The following is a 19,630-nucleotide window of genomic DNA, read 5'->3' as shown; positions in this document are numbered from 1 at the left end:
CCATGAAAGCCCCTCTATAACTTTTCTTGAGGGTCTTGTCATGCTTTATTATACCCTCCACAAGAGACTCTTGGTTTTCAAGTGGTCAGTTTACAGTTTGAGAGATAAATGTTGTTTTTAATCTACAATCACAAGGAAGTAAAGTAACAAATCAAATCACAGTTGAGAATTATAGTTCAAATAGTCACAAGAGGAGGGAGACCCTGTGTCAACATGATATCAACTTGTTGTGACAGTGGGGCTTCTGCATGCACAAACACACAGTTGAGTTTGGGAGCATAGCCGTGGCCAGAAGAGTGTTGACACCTCCAGCTGTCTCCAGGGCTGGAATAAAGATCTGACACCCGCAGCGGTCCGTCGTAGACACCAGCTGGGCCTGGAGCCAGAGAAAATGTCTTTCTCCTCCTCTATCAACACCAGCGTTCACTCTCCTGCAAAGTCTATTTTACCGTCCTCCACTCCTTTTAACTTTTCTTTTTATCTCTGACTTCTCCTGTGTTCCTCCAACAATTTTCCCCTACTCTCTGTGAGACTCTCCAAATCATCCACCTCTCAGTTCCTCCCCCTTCTTCGTTTTTCTCCCACTTGAAAAACCTTTCCAGTGACACAACACAGATTTTCTGCCAACTTTTCTTCCCTCCTTGAACAACATCTCCGTGGCACAGTAGCTCTTGACTCTGGTGATGACTTCATACCGCTTCTCCTGGGACGGTTGAAGCCTCTCCTGAGTTACAAGCGTTGTGTAGTGCAAATAACGCAAATGATGCACCAGCAGGAAAATATTACGTTAGTTCTGCTACTTTTACATGCTTATATTTTGTGTTTTAATACTCCCTGATCAGACAATACCTTTACACACAACTGCATTGTCAGAGTACAAAAATAATTAATATATTGTTGCATTAACCAATGCCTTCATCATCTACAAATAAATAAATAATAATTGTGGCTCAACAGGTTATTCAATATCATTGTGTTAAACATGGTTCATCATTTTACTTTCTCTTAGTCTCTTGAGTTGAGTATAGTGCAGTGGTTTACATCATATACCAATAGCCTATATTTTATAGCGCTAACATCTACTGTCATTGACTTTTCAAATACTTCTCTAGTAATTTAATTAGCAGTGTGCAAACTGTACAGCATGTACAGGTATAAATGTTTATTAATTCATAATTCCCATAAAATAGATGGTGGGAAGTCCATTTATGAGTTTCCAGCTAAAACTGAATGTGTGGAAGCCGCTCTTGTCAGAAAAAAGCTCAATCTGGTGCCACTGTTCATCTTCACACTGGCCAGCAGCATTTTGTTTCTAATCTGTTCAAATGAGCAGATTATAAATTCTAAATACATATGAAATTAGTGTAATTTCAGGTCCAAATGTCAAAGTACATGTGACATTGTGAGGAAAATATACAGAGACAAAAATGAAATCATGGGATTCTTAAGCTATTTTTAATTTTTTACTTTTTATAAAATGCCATCCTGATCCTACTGACTTGGCTGAGACTTGTGAACATTTTGGGAACTGAACAAGTTGCAAAGTCTGAAGACAGTTTGAGAGGGCTACACTGTTATTTAGGACTAGTATGTCAATCATTTCTGCCATGTAGTTCTGTGGGTGAAGTTCTGTAACCACAAGATGTGAGTCTTTTCCAGCTCACATTTGCTGTATGTTCCAGTTTAGAAACATACTCACTGTATCCAACACATCTGAAGCATATAAGAATAATATTAAAATGAGAATTTTCTTAGCTAAAACATAAATTGTTTTTTCAATGTACTCTAGTTTCTTGCCACAGTCCAAAAACACACATGTTGGGAAAATTATTTTTTCTAAATCCCCTTTATGTGTGAGTATGCGTGTTGCTTGTTGTGTTTCTTTAAGTTGGCCCAATGATGGTGATCTCACTGTGTTATGGCAGCAATAGTCAAAGACAATTGAAGCCTACAGCTGATAACTCTACATATATATAATACATGAAAAGCAAAATAATACATAAATAATATAGATATTGTGTAATAACTGTGGTAAAGAGCCATCTGGGCTCATGCAAGCAGTAAACTGAAATGCCACTCCTAAAAATAAATCTTTATTTTGAATGATGAAGACTTTAAAACAAGATAGATCATTTTTAATCTGCCTTTTTTGTAAAGAATTTAACTTCATTAAAAATTATTACACAGTTATTGTGCAACATCATCTGCTGAGCTTGGGTTTGATTAGAGCTCTGAAAAGGGCGCGGAAAGGGAGAGGAATGCCTTTAGGTTTCATTTGGAGCGAAAGTGCTGATGTGGTGGTAAACGGATGCAGACAAAAAGCTGAAGAAAAGAGTGAAATAATGATCACAGTCTTGACATGGTTCTCAGACAGATTTTTGTGGTCACACAGCAGTGTTACAGAAGCAATTCCCAGTTTTCAGTCTTTTCTCCAAATGTTTTCCTTTTGCAGCTTTTATAGGGCTCGTATTCTCTGACTTATAGTGGTGTTTAAACCATTTAGACTGCTGTTGACATTACAGAAATTAACATTAGACCTGTCCAAAATTTTTGGTGCTGGAAGGTAGTTTTTCTAAAATGCCTAATAGAAATTTAGGGATTTTTATTGCTTGGTTATCCTTAGAGAGCTTCACAAATCAGTCTAATTAGTGGCCAGTAGTCATAAAGTCATATTTCACTGGTTATGCAAATCATTTCAGAACCTTTTGACCTTCTTGACTTTGTTTTTTTTTTACCAATGAGGAGGAAGATTCTTTGCTTTAAGCCTACTAGTGACAGGAACTTCATGTCTCAGGCCAGCAGTTATGACTGATGGAGATGGTTGTCTCCTCAGCTGCCCGTGTACCCACTGAGACAACAAGCTAAAGATGTAAAGGACAAATATAGAAGGCTATTTCTCACCCTGGGTTGATGGATTACTCAAAAGTCAAACTATGTACAGTGTTCAAAGAGGTAACAATGTAACATACTGTATTCATAGCATGGATATCTGTTAAGACATATTCTTTTCACCTTTTCTTTTGTTACTTAAAATTTAACTAGAAAAATGTTTTGGTTTCACATGGAGACCATTGTAAGGCACACAGCACTGAAACCAGTAAGACCTCAAGTAAACTCAGACAGTGCCCAATAAAGCTGGTGGCACTTGTTTTTAAGGTTGTCTGCTCCCTCCTTAGCCGAGTTTGTGTTTTTTGGAGCTGAGTCTAACCAGATGTTTCTCTTTGAGCCACTGAAACTGATGCAGTTCGTGATGCAGTGTCATTTTTCACCACACTATCTCCTGACCCCACTCAGCGCACACATAATGCATCATTTCAACAGGAGGAATCAATGTGTATTTTCAAGCAACATTCTCCAAGAATAATTTTCACTGCATGGCTGGCATCTTTAAACAGAATGAAAGCAATCTTTCAAAAGTGAAGAAGCCTGTGTGGAAGGCTCTGTGTTGGGAAATTTCAGAAGAAGCAGAGATCGATACGATTTTGAGTCAAACAACTACTGTTTGTTTGCTCTAAGGGCAAAAATGAACTACTTGTGTGAGGAAGGTCTTTCTTCATTTTTTATTCCTCACATTTCCTCAGTCCCTGATATTAGTCTCACAACATAACAGAAAAATAACATGTGTGCAAAGATGGGATTATTTGAGGTAATGATTGACATTGTTAATTAAATGAGAGCAGATGCTATTCACACACAAAGTTACACAGCAAACCGCAAAAAATCAATACTCAGCCAAGAGAAAGATCAAATTTTTCTCCATTTAATGGTTTTGTTGAGATTATTATTCACAACTTCACACTCCCATTGTTCAGTGGCTCCTGTGGTATGTTTATGTTTTTTTTTTCTTTTCTAAAACATGGATTTATAGATGCCTCTACAATGTAAATCCTCTTGAAATCAAATATCCACATGATCAGTATGGCCAAAAATACCTCCAGGAAACGTGTCTGATCAGAATAAATTTATATTCAGCAGTTACACAGAGAGTTGTAGGTCTGAATAAGAGACATTGCTCTGCAATATGTGTGAACAAAAGACCACCCCACACACATATACAAAAAAGACATGAAAGTAGCTTTCAGATGGGAGACAGTTCCTTTAGTTCATGTGAGTGAGTGTGAGGCGGCTCGTGGAGCTGGCCCAGTCTTTAGCAGCACATCTCTGGTTTGTGACACAGTTTGCAGCATGGTGTAAATTGTATCTACCATCCAGGAAGACAAATTAGTTGTCAGTGTGCTTTTGTGTGAATTCCTTTGTGATGTTAAATTTAGTATAGCATCATAATCCGTGGCATTGTGATGTGAGTTAGGAGCAATTCTAGATATGCTTTTAGGCAGAGCGCTCGTCTCAGAGTTCCAGTGTGTGCAGAGTGGGGACAAGTCCAAGTTCACCTCGCAACACTTTGTCATCTACCAGACACAGAGATGACTCAGTGCACAACTGGAATCGAGCAGGCTGCAGTATCCAGTTTCCCATGTGCTGCAGAATAACCAATCAATGTCAAGAAACAAAGTACATCACAAATTTGTCCAGAACAACTGAACATGGAAGATCTACGTGAGCAGAGTTTTGTTTCCTGAATCAAAAGCTCTCACGAGACCTATTAACATAACCGTAAATGATGATAATGTCATACTTTATTTTTTAGTTTTTCTTTGTCTTTGTTTAATGAAACTGCATGCTTGAAAAATATGAAAAAAATTGATAGATCCCTCTGTTTCTAATCTAATTAACTGCATTTCATGGATCTCCACTGTTCCCAAACATAGAAAGAAATTTGTCATAAAGTCACTGAGGTCAACACTTCAGAGTTGGACACAGAAACCTCTTTTAGGACTGGGCATGTCTGTTTCACCCTTTTAAAACAATAAAAGATTAAATTACATTTGTTTTCACACATGTTAATCTCTGCTTGTAAAACTCATACAAGCCCAAGGAGTTGTGCTCATACAAAAATTCCTCAGTGAGTTTGTCAGACGACGAGTGCGTGGCTGGAGTGAGTGAAATTAATGAAGTCTGTAATAGGTTATCAAAGAGGGGAACTCGATATCTGTGGAGGAGAACCCCACCTGTTTATGGGGAGACGCTCTTGGCTGACACACACACACATACACACACACACACACATATATGCATACACTCACATCACAGTCTGCCAGACAAAAGAATTGCAGGTGGGGATCAAAATGCTGCCTCAGTGCCAGAACAACAGGTGGATTGGTGGTTTTTTTTATGACGTCTGCCCTCTCCATGTGCATTTTTCATGGTGAGCAACATGAGATGTCAGAATTTCCTGCAAGAAACATCAGACAAAGAACAATGGGATTGTCTCAGACTGAGTCCAACTTTACCAGGGGTACTTGTATCATAGTCTTTGGACCAAAGTCATAATTAATCATTTTAAACTGACAAAGTTTAGGAAAACTGAAGGAAAATTAGATCAAATTAGAGATGAGATAATTTGCTTAATCTTTAAAGGTCAGAATATAGAATCCTAACTATAATCCAATGAGAAATTTTGAAACTTGAAAAATTGTGTTGGCACTGTTGATTTTAAATTAAAACAAACAAAAAAACAAAATAATAAAAAAAATTTCAAATATTATTAGGGTTTTGACTTGGGATGTCAGTCACAAAGTTCTCAAAAAAAAAAAACAGTAAAAAAAGTTCATAGAAATTTGGTGTACTTTCTTTTCCTACATTTATCTTCATTCAAATCAAATCAACCAGTTTGCTCTGAAAAAAAACTAAAAGTACAACAAAAAAAACTCTAAAGTAAAGCACCTAATTTACAGCAGTGGTGTTCGATCCTGGTCCTGGAGGGCCACCATCCTGCATGTCTTAGTTGTTTCTCTGCTCTTCAGCATATTTTCAAGGCCTGCAGAAGCCTGTTAATCACTCAAATCAGTCATTCAAATCAGGTGAGAAACATGTCAGTCTAAAGCAGAGCAGTTTTCAAAACACTTAATTGCAGTTATCTTTTAGATTTTATTGTACATTTGGCTGATTGTGATCAACATTTGACAAGCAAGTCTTATATTTTGAAGTCTTCATCTAATGCATGCTAAAGTAAAAAAAAAAAAATACCTTGTTGAAATGGTTAAGCTACAGTTTTTAGCTATTTGAATAAGTTATCTTGATATATAAACCTTACAAAAACTTTAGTAAATCATGAGCAAGTTCATGTCTGCTGTGTCTTATGCAACCATATTTCCAAACTTAACTTTCCATCAGTTTTCCAAACATTCCTACTGCTCTACATTTTTTCTTCTCCGTGAAATGTGCAGCATGCACTAACAGTGTGCACTATGCCCTTTAAGTTCATCTATATATGATATGACCCAAATCACTGTACAGAAGTGCTAATCATTTTCAGTGCACAAGAGCTTGTGTAGAGTAAGATCAAAGTTAAGCTCAATTGTAGTTGGAATGTGTTACCCTCTGGGTTATTTTTAGCTTCTCCTTGCTAACTATCTGCCTTTTGGACTTGATTGGAGATTAGCGCTGATTTCATTCTGGCAATGAGTAAACATCCTTGTATTTATTTTGAAGCTCTGAATCCTTCCAGCCTGGCTAAGTGGCTGGGCACCTGCTATTTTTGGTAGAATATGGGTAGGATTATTCTAAAGAGAGAAGGGCTTGTTTTACACACTTATAAGAGCCTATAAATAATATCTCTATGTGGAGGGGCAGTAGGGGAGTCTGGGTAAAGTACATGTGTGCTGCCTGTGTGTATTTGTGTATATCTGTGCGGCAGAGAAGCTGTGAGTGTTGAAGTGTAACAACTTATATGTCTTGTGGAGTGTCAATTTGGTGGTCAGAAGAGTTGTTGATGGTTAATTTTCCAGGTCATTAGGTACTTTTTTATGTCAGCTACATTGAAAATACATGTCTACGATTTCTTATTTTTTTTTACAATTATTAGTGATACTTTATGCAATCCAGTACTTTCTAATAATTCAGCAAGAGGACCAGCAAAAACAAAACATTGAACAGCAGTAATTTAATAGTTAGGAAATGATTGGATTGGAACAACAACGTTTTGTGCAAGAGCAACAATTGACAGCTAGCTAGCAATGAAAAAAAAGAAACAAAAATATAATGACAAATCATTTGTAGGTTAAACATTATCGTAAAAAATGCATTGTTTGAAGCTTTTGCTTTTGCACATATGAAATGTTCAGTTAAGCATTGTCTCATGGTTGCTATTAGCAACATATTGTTAGATTGAAATTTATGCCTGGTGGCCAAATGAAAACACGCACAATACTCTACAGCTATACAACTATTTTAAATGCAGTGCTGTATCATAGTTAAACAAATATGAACTTAATGATGATAATGATGACAGACTCTGATTTCCATCTCACCATGGTCCAAAAACCTCTGCTCAGACCTGCAGACAGCTGAACCCTGGTTCTAGTGTCTATTTTGCACAATGCATCTATAAACTACCATCACTCACATTCATTTAAATATGTTTTGGGTGTCTACTGTCTCAATAGGTTTCTGCTTTTAGATGTCACCTTGTGTAAAAATAAAGACCCTTAATGCACAAATAAATAAACAAATAAATCAATGCAGTATATAGTCTGTTAGCTATTTCAATGCATTCAGGCCACTCAAAAGATGAAGAAGCAATAACAGGAAAATATATATTTTTATGAATTTTGAAATTAAAGTCAAGATCAATATCAATGTTTAAAGATCAAAGTTAAAAAACACTTTCAAGAATAAAGGCAAAATGTTGACAAAAAAGTTAAAATAGCAACTAAATCCCCAAAATTGAACCCTATTTTTTAATCTTGCTGTATTTGTTCATTTATTTTTAAGCTATTATAGCCGAGGGTTAAAGAACCACTTTATTTAGGTAAAGTAAAAACAATAGGCTTTCCATTTGAACTGGTCTGATCTCACAGCAGCATCATGAACAAGAACAAAACTCACCAAACTTCCTTCAGTCTTTCACAATAAGAGTCTCAAATGTATACAGTAGACTAAGTTTTGACCTCTAAATACTCTGAAATCATCTTAAGCTTGATAAAGATCTTACACTTGTATGACTGTTCTTAAGTAAAACTCATTCGGCAGCATAAACAAACAGGAATTTTAATAAGTTATTTACGGATTGTGTACACAAGTTAGGGCTTATGTGCTAAAAAAATCTTTAATATTACAAACCTGTTCTGATGTGTAAAGTTAATATTTACTCAAGACTTTCAGCTATCATGTTTGCATCAATGTTGGTTTGGTTGTTGATTCCTATTTTAATCTCAAAATGACTTTATTTCATCTTTTTTTTCTGGAAATATAGATTTTTTTTTTACTATTTTTTTCCCAACATTTTAACTTTATTCTAAAAAATACAAACAAAGTAATAGATCTTTTTCTTCAACATTTTATTTCTTCTGAGTTGCCATATTATACCCTCATAGTTGATATTCTAAAAAATGAAAAGACCCAAAGCAAAGCCTTCTCTTTCCGATTTTTTATTTCTCTTTATGATTTATGCTATTTTTACCTGCCCTTCCCCCTTTCCTCGTTTCTTCTTCCTCTCTTCTTCTTTCTCTGCTGCATGTCCCTTTGCGCCAGCTGTGGTCCGCACAAAAACTGATTTTCAGAGTGTTAACCACCATGTTCTTCCTGCCGACAGCAGGATTTCATTTGCAGAGCACAGGGGGCCAATATCTAGGGTAATTCCCAGGGTTTAGTGCCACTGATCTCTTCCCAGCTCACCTTGGGGAGAAAAATTAAAGCAGCGATAAGGCCTTCCCCTGCCCAGCACCGTGTTCACCCTTTGCTGCCCGCTGCTTCAGGAATGTCGGGTACCAATGGTTCTGATCAACTACATATTTACTGTCTGTAGACATCATTTGGGCACAAACAAAAGGTAATATGACATAATATCTTCTAAATATGTACATTTCTTGGGAAAAAATGTCATAATGTGGTTGAAAAAGCATATCCATATTAGGTTCTACCGTATATATTTAACCAAAGATGTTTCTTTATTATGTGCAGACAGGACAGTTGAAGAAATTAGACTAGAAAACTTTTTTTTCCCCCTTATATAGTGAGCAACAGAAACTTTATATTTGCAAAACTAATGATAAGAAATATAAAATAACATGTTGCTTTTGTTTTATAGTAGAAGATCCACTCAATCCTATTCTGTCTATTTTTAAAGTTGTTTGTTTTTTCCCTGCAAAATCATTCAGTATCTCATCCAAGATATACTTTTGTACGGCCATACCACAGATCTATGGTGTAATTGAATTGGCAATTAACAACTTAAGTGCCAAAAATGCATTGGCCAAATATATAATAAAATATTCTAATTTGTAGGAGTAATGTGCACAGTTCTGTTTGTATATTTCTATTCTTTGCTTGAAAATTACTTTACTGCCTTGACTGTTCAGGTTTAGAACATGGATAAATGTCATTCCATGTGAAATGGTGAATCTGTAAAAGAAAAAAAAACTCTAATTTAATTTCGAAGCTGTTCAAACTCACAGTTTTCCATTTAGAAGAGAAAACCCACATGAACAACTGAGATGTCAAAAGCTTGAATTGGTGTTTTACAGTTGGGAGATGTGTGTAATTTTCCTATATGGAATATAAAATTGGTAACTGAGGTCTTCTCAGGAGGAAATTAAACTGAAGTAGCTGAGTTTCTTTTTCAGGTTGTACACTTGGCGGTCCATTCAAGGATGTTGTCTGCCGTTGCTCTGCTGCTTGCCTCAGCTGTGTGATGGGAACAATTAAAGTCTTTTTTTTTTGCCACGTGCTCAGGCTCAGCACAGGAAGTAGAAAATAAATAGGTATGGAAAACACACAGCCTTTATTGCCTCTTTCATTAACTTGTGAAGACATTTGCTGCTACTTTTTTTCTACCCAACAGTAAAGGTAGAAAGCAGGAGTACATTTATACGTCAGTAATCTTCAGACACAAACTATTTGAAAGCACACAAAGCCACACACAGCAGTTTATTCCTTTTCAGTGGGAGTGGGGGGTCCTGGCTTGTGAATTTAAGTGAAACCAAATGATGTCTCCCTGATTAAATGCCTCAGTTATTCTTTCTTTTAAAACACATTGCATCACATAACTCTCCCTCTGTTTCTCATACATGACATGATTGTCGGTTTGACAGTTTACCATTCAGAGCGCGCTGCAATGTGTTTCCAATCGACGAGGAGATGTGAAGCCCGTGATGGGACATGCATGCTGCCCTTTGAAACGATGCACCAGAAGGAAAACATAAACAAATGTTTGCCACCAAGCACGTTCAAACTCCCCCTCCCCCTTTCACTGCTCTCCCACCCCTGCTCTCCAGAAAGCCACAGCCGCACATGTGACACATTACCAGGGAGGCAGAAAACATGTTTTTGGAATTAAACTATTACGAGCCCTCCAAACAAGATAAATTTCCTAATTGGCTCCTTTCACAACATTTACATATTGTGTTTTTTTTTTCCCTAGGAGGTGTGTAGCACTGGCTTGCTTGGTGTGAAGTAAAGAAAAGCAGGTAAAGTTTATGTGATTAAGTCTGATGGAGAATCATGGCAGGATAGAACCACACTGGGAGAAACAGAGTGTCTGCGTCGACATACGAAGCAAAACAAACAGTCTGACTTCTAAGCCTTGGCAGACCCCGCTGACGGGTCCCATGGTTTCTCAGCTTTCCTCCCAGATGCCTTTTAAGCCCTTTATTCTGTTTTTTTTTTTTTTTTTTACAGGCACCATTTTTTTCTTTGCTCTGCTTTTGGTGTGTGTTTCATTATTCTCCAGAGGGATGGGACTCAAACTGGGAAAGTGGGATACACCACACAGTGTGAAAAAGGTGGAAGCTTCTGCAAAATGCTGTTTTCAATCTGCTGCATTGAGGACAGGCATCAACATACACACTGCTGCTTTAACAATACACGCAGCCATATGTGAAATGATACCATCAAAATGGCCAATTCCTGCTGAACCCAAAATAGCTTCACACCACACTTTAACAGCTCCTCACTTTCGCTGTCAAGTTGAGCAAACACAGACGTCACAGCTATCAGAGGAGTCGTCCTTCTCCATCTCCCCCTGCCCACTTCTGAGGCTCTGCTGCTCCTGCCACTGCTGAGAATCTCACTTTATTGTTTGATGTGAACAGACAGATTGTCTTCCAAAGACTGCCAAATACTTTGTGTAAACAACCCCCGTTTTAACCTTCCAAAAAGTGTGACTTCATAAAAGATGAAAATGCGAGGTGTCCAATTCCCTTCTTGCTGAGGTGGCTGAATGAAAACCATATGCGTAAATACAACCCGGTGTGCGGCGTTAAGTGTGCACATGAGAGAAGAAACAGTAATCAGATTGGTTTCCTGTGACAAACAATAACATTTATTCTAAACCAGCGGTATTTTTCTCAAGCAGAGGCAGTAGCTCTCATGGTAATCAGAGCCAGACTTGTCTTGGCTCCAGAACAGAGGGATGTTGCTACCTAGCTGTCTTCATGTTAGCTTGGCAACTTGGAGGTCACTTGAGCACCAATGTAAGACAAGATGGTACCCCTGTTTAAGAATAGCTTTTGTTTGGGAAAGGATTTAAGGAAAGATGATCATGAATGATTACTTTAGTGGCCTTGATGATTAGATTTTTACTATGAGTTTTGTCTACTTAAAAAAACAACTCATTAACATTTGGCTTGATCTTCTGCTCTCAAATGTGTTTTAGTGCATAATTGCAGGTAAACAAAAAGTTAGTTTATTTGACTTTCTGATTACCTAGCCATTGCATCATTCAAAAAGTGCTAATAAAATTTTGTTTTGCTAATAAATAATAAAACATAAACAGACATTTGATGGGATACCGGCCTCCATCCTGATCTGCTTTATTTGAAATATTTAACATACAAGCTCATCTTAGGTTTCCCAGCTTTTTTATAATAAGTGATATCTTTGGTGCCTCATGTAGCTCAGCTTAACTGTGATCAAGTGGAGGTTCGTGGGAGCTCCCAGCATGCTCCCAGTCCCCTAACAGACGAACGTGCCGGTGATGATGGATCACACGGTTTTCAGTCAGGAGCATCTGCACGCCTCATCTTAAAGGCTTCTGACCTGAGAGCTCTCCCCCGTTGGGGTGATTCGAGTGAGACAAATTTCACTCCCTACAGGGTCTCTGCCGGCTGTGAGGGGAGAGGCTACAGGACTCATCTGCCCCTTATTTCTGTGCCAAATTAAATGGACACAGTTGATGTGTTAATGGATTGAAATGTGCTGCAGAGATGTGCGGTGTTGGTACAAATAAACTTCTTCCACTACTTGTTGGACTGTAAAAGATGCCAAAACCTTCAGTTTATTTCTGCTATTATGTCTTGTGTTACTGTATGTTGCTTGGCAGAGGATGGAAGTTAAGATATTTCTGTTATTTATTTACACAAGACACATGTGGGTATTTTCCTTCCAGATGACTTCAGAAAAGGACAATGTTCCATTTATATTTTTGCTTCTGTGGCCTGATGATATAACGGAGAACCACATGGCAATAAGGCTTCAGTAAATACCAAAGTGTCTACCCAGCTGCTGTGGTGTGCTGCAAACAACCTTTACAGCATTAAAAACCAAACCTTTGTTCGAAGAAGGGTCACAAGACCCCTGATCACTGAAGAAAGTTGGAAAAATAACACTTTCATGCTAAAAAGATGCATTGCATGAGGTTTTTGGTAAAATATATACAATCTAAAGCAAATTTATAACAGGGTAAAAAGGTGTTTATATAGTCATAAAAACATGTTCTGCAAAGTATTAAAAGTGGAGATCACATGTTATTTTGAAGAGCAAGTAAATAAAAAAAGAAATTCTTCCATATTACACGAGTAGGTGAGGATTATATTGCAAAGGCAGTTAGTGGTGAATGCAGAGCAAACTGATTATGGCAGGAGCAGAGAAACTCTCAGGGCAACAGTTGGAATCAGTTGTTTAATACTGCAGCTTGGCATAAGCTTTGGCATGACGGGTGCCTGACTGAGCCCACAATGGATCGTGGATGACCACAACGCTTAAATATAGAAGTGTAGACAGAAAAACTGTAGCTGTTCTGGCAGAACCTGCTTCGTAGCTCATGCATAGTAATGCATTCTCTTTTTATACAACATTTGATATAGATATTTCGGAAAATTGCATTGTTTTTATAACTAGCAGCATGCTGAAATAGCACAAAACATGTTTTCAAGTCATGAGGAGTTTGAGTACACCCACGAACATGAGGATATACTGATGTCACCAGGGTTGTCTCTGACTGGGCTTAGCATATACTCTACTTTTTCCTCTTTTCTTTTTGTTTTTGTGTAACAAACTTGGAATACTATGTTGTAAGTTGACTTGTTTAGCAGATAGGAGTGTAGATAGTGGGACTACATTAAAGCAGCAACAGGAGATGGTTATCAGACTTTCTCTACAACTCCTAGATATCAGCAAACAAACAACAACAAGCACACACACACACAAAAAAACACTCATATTGTATTATACTCTATGTGCAATTTCTAGATCACACGTCATTTCATCATATGACAAAAGTTTTTTTTTCTGTTTTATTATTTAATTTATTTATTTGAATCAAATTCTGTTATTCCTTTGAGGCCAAGACGAGACTCGTTGCCTCCAGTTTTATGTCTGTGCTGCATTATGAAGACGTTAATTACATGCATGTATCTTTGCAATGCTTAAGTGCATTTCTTTCTGTTCACCACATCATTCTGAGATTGAATACAAGTCATAAAAGATTTAGCACATTGTATGATCAGGTTACGGGGTTTGCCTGGTACTCTTATGAAACAGCATTGATACATCCTTTTTAAAAAACTACTCTTAGTTTGACCATTTATATACCAACACCACACATGGTAACTCATGGTTTCTGTTCCAAATAATTATTTCTGTGACCAAAGTAGGTATTAGGTTTGGCAAAAATGCATTCATTTCTCTCCTTGCTTGGTAGCAGCTTCACATGAATCTTTAGAGACAAATCTCACTAAACAGATCTTAAAAATGTTGAAAATAACAGCAGCACACTTGTTTAGTTGTAAATGTTCTGACTGACCATTCTGCCCCTGTTTGACCTCTTTTCATTTTAGTAAATAAACATCCAAAGATTGTGACTTTTAATCTTTTTGTTTTACTTATGATCTTTTAATTCTCTCATATGATACCTACATGTTCTGTAAATATATATTTGGGTGAAGTGGATGTTTGGTGTTACTTCTGCTGGCCTAAGCTGCTGACTATCTTGGAAGTGATCACATTTATAAAAGAGATTTATGCTCCCAAAGTTTTTAGTTTCCTGGTTAAACAAGGGTTCAATAAATAAATTCCCTTGTGACTGTTTCAGGTACAGGAATATATAGGGATACACAGAATACTTTGACAGTTTTGCAAATAAAAGACAATAAAACATCAAATGTTTTTGGTATTAAATTCATGGAGTGAAAAATTGAGAAAGGAAAAAGGATTAAACACAGCTTGGAGGTTAAATTAAATTAGCCCTTTGGAGATGACTTGGGGAATAAATGAAATGTCACCCTCTCCCAGGAAGAAATGCAAAACATGTGAATATGAAGCACATAGTTTTTTTTTTCCTTCTTTCCCTTCATGTATGCTGACTCTTTACTGTACCGTAAGATGTGTCAGGCATAAGTCATCGGAGTGAGGATGAGAAACAGCCCTCTGTAGCTCCTTGAGACACTCGGGGGTGAAATAACTCACACTGTAGACTGAGTTGTACAGTTGTCCACAAACTGTGTGTCAGCTTTTAACTTGATTGGACTAATTACCTCCTGCGTTGCTGCAGTCCCATCAACAACAACAACAAATGCACATCAACACTGACTCATAACTTAAAAAATATTGATGCTGACCACAGTTTCATGGTGTCTTTGACAAAACACGCAAAAAAATCTGTTCAGTGTTTACGTTTAAATTTTTAAAATGTTCATGTACATGTATTTCTTTTTTTGTTTGTTTGTTTTTGCTAAATTATTTATGAAAAATGAAACTGCAGTAAAATGGCCACAGTTCCCATTCTATGAAATGACCTGGATGTGCGATAATGATTAGTTCTCTTTTAAAGTCCTTGTGTTGGAGTAATAATCCACCATTAAATTTGAAACTCTAACTAAAGGGGTGTTTTAGTGAGCTCCAGCTCGAGTACGCAGCTTGCAGACAAAGTGATCATGTTTCACACGAGGCATGAGCCGCTCTGTCACTATTTTTATAGACATACAGTCTCAACCTGCTGCTTAGTTTTTCCCTCTGCTAGAAAGTTATGTGGCGCTGCCTAGTGCTAGATTTAAAGCTAATATGCAAGAATCATTGGCGATAATAATGTTGGGAGCAGATGAGTGAAAAGACTTCCTGGTTTCTGCAGCGATGACGTTGGTTATTAAACTAAAACTGTCTTAAAAGAGTGAACAAGTTTTCCAAAACTTGTTTTTTGGTGAGAGTACTCAGAGTTGAGTCCTAACAGACATAAAACAATGTTCAGTGTCTTATGATCTCATTAATGCAGCTCAAACATCAGACAGAACAAACATACTGTTCTCAATTTTACAACAAACCAACACTTTTGCTTTTAAAAATGTCAAAATGTCACAGTATCTCAGTACATCCCAGAAACATTTTTTTAAAGAAAAATGATAAGAAAACATCAGAACTACTTTTAATTTTAACACTTTGACAGGGTTTTAAAGTGAATTTTGATGAAGACTTTAGACTATTGAAGCAGTGAACTAATTTTACAGGATGTAAATAACAATTAAAATCTAGGTTTTCTCAGCCTTGTCAGTTATTTTGTTTTATTTTGTTTTATTTTCAAAGTCATTTTATGTTAAGCAAAAGCCTTTCTTGAAAAAAAAAAAAGAAAAAAAGAAAATGACTCCTTTCCCCCACACTAACTATGCAAATACTAGTTTTAAGTTGTGGTATTTGTAATATTTGGATACTATTAAGCAGCTATTAAAAGTCTTTGTGTGCTTTGACATTTGACCACTGAGCTGGTTTGCTAAGCAGGTTTTTTGTGTTTGCTCAGATCAGGAGTTTGTCTCAGTATTTAAAATCTACTGTTCAAATTGATCATATTAAAATATAACCTAATCAAATAAGTAAATTTTCAATTGTTTTAGGTTAATGACAAAGGTTCACATTCAGCTTACACAGAATCGCTTACAGATAAATCTCGATCTGGAGCAAGTTCGCTGTGGGTCGGGGGTGTTTTACTACACATACGAGGCACATGCTGTACGGTGATGATGGGTTTGAAACAAGGTTATCCATCACTGGTCGTCTTCAGTCCGAGGGCCCCCAGCCAATACCACATCTATTATCAGGTTGTGGGAATACAACGGTGGAAAAATGTGGGCTTTTACCCCACATGAGACTACATTAGAATCGTATGGACAGATGTGAGAGCCTGACAGATCTGCAGCACTTTCCTCCTAAAAGGACAGAAACTCTGGAATGTAAGTGATAAAATAGTGTACAGGGAAGAGCGCTGATTACAGCTGACCTTAAACAAATGTAATGTACAAAGGCTCTGTTCCATAACTGATTTAGAAAAAAAATGGGCTACTCAAAAAGGAACATTGTTCTAAAGCAAATTCAGAAAACATTACAAATAAAAACGTGCATTTAACATTTCACTGTATAATTAATGTGCACATAAAATGTTTTAGAGCAGCATAACTTTGTGCCAAGCAGAAACTACATCATAAGGAAAAAAATAATTTTTCTTCTGCAACATAAGGCAGAAGCGAAGAAAAATCCCTCAATGAGTTGACCAGAAAGGCATTGTTAGTGTAAATGAAGAAGAAGACTTGAGTTTTCTCAGCAAACCATTATGATAGTTAAAATAGAACCACTTAAAAGGCCAGCTGCAGGAGTGACGTGAGTAATAGAGTTTAATTTGTCTAATCTTAGCCAGAGCTGTGGGTGGCTGAGGGTTGGGGGGGTCGACGGTACCCTGAAGGCACATGAAGAGAGCTGCTTCCACCACAATGTGGTGCAAATGCCCCCAAATTATTGTTTTGCTATTGTTTTTGTGTGTGCGTGTGTGTGTGCTGTTACCATCTTATAGTTTATCTATTGTTAACTTGCGTGTGCACATGGCAGACATGATGGGACCATTCTGTGAAAGTGTTCAGAACTGGCACGTGCCAAGAAGTTGATAGAGGAGATAATTTGCCGATTTGTTTTTAAAGGCACCATAGATCATCCAAGCATGCCCAAAGTCCATGGAAATAAATAATCCAATTTACAGATGTAGTTTAAATATTTACAAGGACAAGTTGTCCTGACAGTTTTCTTTTTCAGCAGAAACCCATTTGCCACATTATAACCGTGTGATGACGTATTTTTTTAAGATTTAAAATCCTAATAAAATTGTCTCCTTTTGGGAAGCTTGTTTGAACGTGGCAGCTCGCCGTGTGAGTGGTTTAAAACTACAAAAATAATGCAAATACCAACAGTTTTATGAGCAGTCATCATCCAAGGAGTGTGGTTTATGCTGAGCTATATTTCCCTTTTATTTTATTTTCTTAGCTGTATTCAGCTGTGTTGCTTCCCGTGTTGGCCAGACTGACTCTGCAGTGGAAAACTCACGCATGGCATTTATTCTACTTGTTTCAAGAGAGTTTTACTTTTCTGCTAAAAGCTGTCAGAGCCGAAACATCCCCTGCAACTCTCCCAGCTGCCCTCTCTCAGTGTTGGTTTGTGTTGGAACAGGAGATGTTGCCCTATACGCTACAAGCAACTAGATAGTCTCATATTTATTGTTATAATCCCTCGGCACACATTATAATTATGTGACAGAGCTAATACGTACTGCTCTGAAATGTAAACTCACGTGACATCAAATACATGTATAAGATTTCAGATTAGCTTGAAGAAAAAAGGAAGAAATGTCTTTTAAGTGTTAAATTATAAACACGAAAGTCGTCTGCTGCTCTAACTAAAACAAATTGTGGTCATGAACACCCATCTTAAAAGGGGAGAAAGCACATACTGTGGGGGCAAACTTTTGGAGTTTGTTTGTAAATGGATCTTACCTAAATTAAACCATGTGGTTCCCCCACCCTGATCACCCCATCCTCTCACCCCTTGTCTCTCATTGACCTTCCAGGCGCTCATTGTCCAAAAGTGAGACTTGATTACCGGCCTAAGCCCTGTGAAGGTTCGCCTCAGTGGCCACAGCTGATCTTTTATACTAATTTTGGATTAATGCGGGGTCTGCAACACTGCGTAAACACAGCCACTGAGAAGGCCCCTGCCACACAGAGCTAAACATTAATCCTCCTTAATGCTGAGAGTCAACTTCCAGTCCTTATCAGAATTTGTCTTAATCTCTGCCTAGGCTGTACAAAACTCCACTGCTCAATAAGTAAAATGTACACCACCAAACAACTAATGAGGCAAAGAACTGCGCTGGAACTGGAAAAAGCAGGCCAAAAGAATGTCAACAAAAAGATAAATAAATGAAGCCAGCCTTACCTTACAGATGGTTTACCCTGTTGAACTGGTGTCCAGATTTTAACGATGGATAAAGAGAATAGCAATAACAATTTATTTACAAGTTAATTTCAAGCTTTGTTGCTGCAAACTTTGTTCTTTCCTTCGTCAGTTCTGGTCAGAACCACAAACATGTTTCTTTACTCTTCTACTCTGTTGTATTTTTTGTCTGGCTTGTCTTTATGAATCCACTGATGTGTGGGTTTTGACCATGTGGGTTCGATAGTCCCTGTCTCTTCTAACGCCCGTTCTCAGAGTGAGCCTGCTTGTCTGTAATTTTCCCAATATGAGATATGCGATACATTATTTCAGCAAATATTCAGGCTTGGTTCCGGAGCATTTTGAAATCACTGATTTATGACTAGATGTTTTTTTGTATCATAACCACTGACATATTAAACACTTTTCTGTCTTCTTAGAGTACTCAGATACTTTTGGTTTTCTGGAAGTTATCATTTTAGGTCCCTTACAATGAAAAGAGGCATTAAAAAAAATTAAATTTTCATTTAAGCCTTTTTTTCTTAAAAAAAAAATGAATGATTGACAGTAATTGGTATGTACTGCATACGGAAACTGTAGTAAAAAAGCAAGAAAATTATATGTTTTTATGAGTCATTAATTAAAAAAATGTTTCTCAGTTTCATGTTTAAATCAAATTACAATAAAGGGAAAAATAAGTGTTATTGTATGAACTGATTAGACATGTTTAAGTGTACTACAGCATTTATTTTCTCTGCTCCAGGTGCTGAAAAGTGAGAAACCAAGCCTGTTGGGTGAAGAATATTTTTCTGAGGCAACAGAGGGAACGACTCGACTAATCTCCTAGCAGCCCAGTTCAACAAGCACGACTGCAGAGCAACATGTGGACTGTGGAGGAGTCGTGTGTTTGTGGATCTGACCTTGTTCATGTTAAGCTGGCAAATGTAAACACAGCCTGCTGGGGGGAAAAAAAGGAGGCCACGTAATTATAAAGTTTTAAAGTAAATGTCAAAGTGAAGTGTAAGTTTTAATAAAACAGGAGCAGAAAAGCAGCGCTCACCTACATTCATACTGCAGCCCCAACAGACCTGATGTTTAAACTGTTTTTTACATT

At 37.2% G+C, this 19,630-nt stretch overlaps 1 protein-coding gene across 1 annotated transcript in view; it reads right to left on the bottom strand.

The window, feature by feature from the left end:
* The window catches only part of pitx2 (paired-like homeodomain 2), a 45,666-nt gene extending 27,128 nt beyond the window's left edge, over nt 1–18,538 (bottom strand). Inside the window, exon 1 of the mRNA XM_017417388.3 lies at nt 18,520–18,538. The gene's annotated coding sequence lies outside the window, so the exon portion shown is untranslated. The remainder of the gene's footprint in view (nt 1–18,519) is intronic.
* Between the last annotated feature and the right edge of the window lie 1,092 nt (nt 18,539–19,630).

This window comes from Kryptolebias marmoratus, linkage group LG9 (genome assembly GCF_001649575.2).
Source record: "Kryptolebias marmoratus isolate JLee-2015 linkage group LG9, ASM164957v2, whole genome shotgun sequence".
NCBI lineage: Eukaryota > Metazoa > Chordata > Actinopteri > Cyprinodontiformes > Rivulidae > Kryptolebias > Kryptolebias marmoratus.
Note: the sequence above shows the minus strand (reverse complement) of the source record. Positions and strands in the feature narration are given on the sequence as shown.